At 34.6% G+C, this 6,080-nt stretch overlaps 1 pseudogene; it reads right to left on the bottom strand.

Moving 5' to 3' along the window:
• Positions 1 to 3,962: 3,962 nt before the first annotated feature.
• Positions 3,963 to 5,819, bottom strand: LOC145164649 (putative metal-nicotianamine transporter YSL6; annotated as a pseudogene).
• Between the last annotated feature and the right edge of the window lie 261 nt (positions 5,820 to 6,080).

Raw genomic sequence — 6,080 nt, 5'->3', positions numbered from 1 at the left:
TACGAGTGAAGGAGTGTCTCACGAGAGTTTTAACAGAATTTACGCGAATATTGAATTTCATTATTTAACGTTATAAATAATGTTACGAGTGTATATTTTCGACTAAAAATTTGAAGTACCAAAATAGCCATTATTATCATAAGTGTCAAAATAGCCCATTTTTACCATTGTTGTAAAAAAGAACCCAATTTTACCAAAATTATCATTAAAGGCCCAATTTTACTAAAATTGTCAATAAAGGCCCAATTTTACTAAAATCGACATATAATGCCCATTTTAAGTAAACTTGTCATATAACTCGCAATTTAACTATAAATGTCAAAAAATACCCATTTTTACCCAACATGTTTATAAATGGCCCATTTTTCACTAAATTTGTCAAAAATAGCCCATTTTACCAAAATGTTTATAAATGGCCCATTTTACCAAAATGTTTATAAATGGCCCATTTTTACCAAAATGTTTATAAATGGCCCATTTTTACCTTTATGGCCGAAAATAGCTCCTTTTGAGTGGAGTTTCCATATTTTCCCATTTTCCAAGTTTTCATGCCAAAATTTTGTTTTGGTATATTCTTGGACATATTTTTGGTGATCTTTAACAGAAACCAAGTAAATCCATTTACACCAAGTAACTTGTTTCCATTTTTGACAAACACAAAGATAATGAAACCATATTAAGATAACTAAGCTCCATCAACTTGAGACTTGTACAAAATCTCGAGTTTATGGACCTTTAACATGAAATCACCACATTTCACACACAGATCATATAACACATGCACATGCAAGCAAATATACAAAAATTTACACAGGACTTTGACTTGTATTCTCCCCCAAAGAAGGAAAACTCGAAAACAAGGGGTATAAAGCTCACATTGGGGTTTTTTCGGTTTGGAAGGGGAGATGGTGAAGGTTTTCGGCCTAGCATGCTTCCTTGAGATGGTTTTCGAAGTTAAGGTGGTTCTAAGAGCATGAACACGAAAATGGAGGTACATGAAGAGGGATTTTTAGTGTAATACTAAAATAAAACCATAGAGTTTAACAACAACTTACCAAGTTATGAAGGCTTGAAAAGAACTCCTTGAAAAACACACACAACTCACGAATTTTTGGAGGAAAGGAATGAGATTTCTTTGAGTTTTTTAGAGAGAAATATGATAATTGTGTGAGTTTGAAATGAAGAGTGAAGAGGGGATAAGGGGGGTCGGTCGATGAAGGGAAGGGGGTGCTAGGGGTTGACCTCTAGCTTGGTTGATGGGAGGTTGCCTAGTTGTATGGAGAGTAATGCATGGTTATCTACCATGCAATATTGAGGAGGCAACATGATTAACCAATGCAGTTTTCTTTTTTTTTTATTAGATGGTCTAATCGATCGGACCAAAGGAGAAAGAGAAAGAAAAGATTTTTGGGCTTGAAGGGCAACCGAGAATACATTGGGCCCAATAAGAATTTTCGACCCATTAAGGCCCATATATGGGTTTTCGGGCAAATGAGATTAAATGGAAAGTTTTTCTGACCAAAACGAGCCCACTAGTGATTCTTGGTCTTGGAAGGCCCATTAGAGAGTTTTCTGGCCCAAAACATTTCCTAATAGAGGTATTCGGCCCATTAAGCTTTAAAATAATTCTTCATGGCCCAATAAGGGTCTTACGGCCCAAAACTATGTCCAATAAGAATTTTTGGCCCATTAGGAGGCCCTATAGTGAATTCCGGCGCATTGATGCTAAAAATAAGGCTTTAGGCCCAATAGGGTCAACTTGAGAGGTTACCGGCCCATTAGGACCCAATAAGAAGGTCTTGGTCTATTAAGAGGTTTGGATCGAGAAAGCTTAGGTTAAGGCCCACAGTTGAATGGACTTAGCTTATTGGGTTACATTTTGGGCTTACACGAGGAAGTTTCGACTTGAATCACAATTTTGAATGTATAAACTTGTATAGCATTTAAGTTTGGCTTATACCAAAAGTAGGGTTATAAGATTACACAAAGAAATTATCTTGTACAAAGATAGAAATCCTAGCCCTAATTTGCTAGTTGTGATATATATATATATATATATATATATATATATATATATATATATATATATATATATATATATATATATGGGGTTAGGTTCATGTGAGACGGCATACTTTTGTGAGACCGTGATACAACTTTTTTGTAGTGGTATTTTAATATTCTAGTGTTCATAAAAATTAAATGTGTAATATTCTAATATTATAAAAACAATAATTTTAACATATTTTACATTGAAATATTCTAAAATATATAATGTTAGAATATATTGCATATTCTATTTTTACGAACATTAGAATATTAGAATATTTCAATAAAAAAATTTGGTCTTACGGTCTCATAAAATTATGTCCGTCTCAAATGAACTCTCTCTCTCTCTCTCTCTCTCTATATATATATATATATATATATATATATATATATATATATATATATATATATATATATATATATATATACTAGGTTACGACCCGTGGAAACCACGGGTAAGATACAAAAAAACAATATTAATAATTAAAAATGATAATAAAAAATCAAAGATTTAAAAAATTCAATGAAATTAATAAGATATATGTTTTGTTTAGATTTCTATATTAGTAATTATTTAGAAATAGATTGTAATAAGAAGTTAATAACTTGTTACATTTTTTTTCATTTTTTCAAATTTGGTCCTTTGTTAACATAGAAGTTTACAATAAATAACAACCGAGTTTTACATTTTTCGTGTATGTTGAAAATATATGCATATAATATAAACTTATAAACCATAAATGGGAACATATATCAATTATCAATTAACCGTATATTTAGGGATGTGATTAAATAGGCACTAATTATTGCTGAAATTAGCATATTTTTTTATTGTGTCAAAGATAAAATCAAACTAATTTTACCATTTTTTCCGTTAGTAATTTGAATCCATGCACACACGGTTGATTAGTAATCAAATTTCCAGTAAAATAGAATTTGACATGCAATCTCCATAGTGCAATTCCTATAATTTAGGAATACACTCTTATCTTCCAATTTTAAATCCGAATTTCCAGCAAAAATAAATCAACTTAATTGTAATCTATATCATACCTTATATATTGAAATCTATATCAAGGAGGGGCAAAAACGGTATTTAACATTGGATGAAATCAGTGTTTTTGAAGGGACACGTGGCATATTACTTTCGTTTATTAGATAGGAAGGTATATATATATATATATATATATATATATATATATATATATATATATATATATATATATATATATATATATATATATATATATATATCAAAGTTTGTTGCTATTACCGTGGGGGTCTCATTCGAGTTTGGTATTGCTCATGGTTAAATGATGGTTTTTCTAATTGTATCTGTGATGATTGTATACTTGCTTATCCTGTATTTTAGCAGTGTACAAAATCTCAAGCAATTCTGAGAACAACTAATGTGTAATATTTTTCTTATAGTTTTTAACTTTCATTAAAATTAAATATGTAATAAATAAGCACAACTTTCAAAACCTGAGAAGTTTGTATAAAACATATTAACAAAAACAGGCGTTTAAAAATAAAGCTTCCAATATTTTCTTTTATATCCTTGCAAAGTAGTGTCCATAACACCAGTTTCTTTTATACCTCAAAAACGTGATCCATTTTTATACAAGTATTCTCGTCTTGCAACAGAATATACTCACCAAACATAAACCATTTTCAACCTCCTAAATTTCTTTTATTCAAAAACATTAATATCATTCTTGTAATAATAACTATAACCATTTTCAACTTCCTTAATCAATTATAAAATTAAAGAAACCAGTTAAATAAATTATCAATGCGCCAACACAACAACGAAATCATGAAACGATACAAACGATTTGTTTCAATAATAAAATACCGAATGAAAACCGGAACCAAGATTATATTTACAAATCTAAATTACAAGATTCCCCTCAAGAGCTCACCGAAGGCCCGAAGTACATAAAAATGGTGGATCAATCCTCAAAATCTACAGAATCGCGGATGGAATCGTCCAAATCCCATCCCCACATATCAAACCGAAAGCAACCGCACCGGCATAATCCTCTACATATCGATCCTCTGCATCCTTCATATTCACTCTGCAACCGCACCACAAATCAAACCGGCATGATCCTCTTCATCTTTCTTATTCACTCTTTCCCACACAAACAAAATCACCGTCCCAACAAACATATCGATCGCAAAATACCCCCGATATAAAACGGCACCGCCATCGCCATCGCCATCGGAATCGGAGCAAATTGCGCCACCTTCGCCGGACTCCAATCCCTAACCAAATTCAAAACCAACGCCGCCACAAAAAACTCACAACACAATGCCAAACAATGTTTCGGAAGCTCCGAAAACCCTTCCACTCAAAGAATCGCCATTTCCCTATAGATAACCGCGTACGACGCTTTATACGGACTATCAGGTGTCCCGATCTCAAACGCGCTCCAAAACATCCAAAAAGTCAACGACACGATGATACACTCCATAGTAGTGCCAACCAACTGACACACGAACATCGATTTGGCGGATGATAAAGTTAGGCAACCGGTTTTGAAGTCTTGCATTAGGTCGACGGCGGTGGCGACGATCGACATCATGACGCCGCACGCCGCTAATCCGGCAATGACGCCGCCATCGGATCTAACTATTGACGCAATGATGAAGATGTTGATTTTGTCGTACGTGGATGCGAGGCTCCAGTCTGTGAGACCGGTTCCGTAGATTTCGCGAGGACGAGGTACCATTTTAGGGTCGATTTTGCCGTAGGGCGGGGGTGATGATGTACGAGGCGAGGACGAGGTACCATTTCAGGGGTAGGAAGATTAAAGGCATTGCGGCCATGGATATCACGACTAGGGCTACGTAGCCTAAGCCTGTCAACCATGTTGGGATACTGTCTTTTAGGAAAACATCGTCTCTTTTTTGTTCCTCTAGTTGTGCTTTGGTTTTTTCGGAATCTAAAAAGAAAAATTTTAAGGTATTTAAAACGTATTGAGCATATTGATAAGGTTATGGAGTTTTTCCACAAGTTTTCAAATATATACATTTGAATAATAAAAAGAAAAGGTTAATAGCACATTGGAAATAAAAGTTGAATCTTACCAAGGATCTGTTTTGTTGTAGGGAGATCTTGTGATTTGGTGGTGTTGTTCCAGATTGCCTTAACGGACTTGTTGTTTGACTGTTTCGACACCTAAAAAATTGGCATCGTTGTTGGGGACACGATACTGCTAATAGCTTTTTGTCCAAATCTTTATGTATAGGTAATCTAGTATTCAATTCAGAAATTGAGAAGACGGCGAGGAATCTGGAGAAGAAAACAAAACTTCAAAAGCAACAAGTGGGTTCCTCAATTCCAACATCTTCTTTACCACTAGAAATAAGCACACCACAAGGCAGTCCTATGTGGAATGAACCAGAATTCATCTCTTCATCATTCCTTAAAGCACCATCATCATCACCTACCCATAGTGCAAAGCAACCATACCCACCACATTCTGAAAAAATCTAAAATCACAGACTGCGAGGAAGCTGGAGAAGGAAACAAAACTTTAAAAGCAACAAGCAGGTTCCTTAATTCCATTATCTTCTTTACCACCATAAATCAGCACACCACAAGGCAGTCCCATGTGGAACAAACCAAAAATCACTTCTTCATCATTCCTTAAAGCACCACCATCATAACCTATCCACAGGGCAAAGAAACCATACCCACCACATTCTAAAAAATCTGAAATCTCAGACTCTTCTAAATCTGATTTTGATAAATCAGACATGAGTGATGGGGAGGGCGAGGAGAAGAATCTTAGATAGTGGGCAACACAAGAGGTCGCCCAACAACCTCTCTACATTACCTTCCCTGAAGCCTAGAATTTCAAGCTGAAATATGGATTGATACGTCTCCTTCCCATGTTCAAACGCATAGAAAACGAAGACCCACATAAATTCTCGAAGGAATTTCATGTGGTATGTTTTGGAATGAAGCCACACGCCATCAAGGAGGACCATATTAACTGAGGGCATTCCCCTTTGCAGTG

Source organism: Lactuca virosa, chromosome 3, assembly GCF_052849685.1.
Source record: "Lactuca virosa cultivar CGN04683 chromosome 3, Lactuca_virosa_CGN04683_v6, whole genome shotgun sequence".
Classification (NCBI taxonomy): Eukaryota; Viridiplantae; Streptophyta; class Magnoliopsida; order Asterales; family Asteraceae; genus Lactuca; species Lactuca virosa.
Note: the sequence above shows the minus strand (reverse complement) of the source record. Positions and strands in the feature narration are given on the sequence as shown.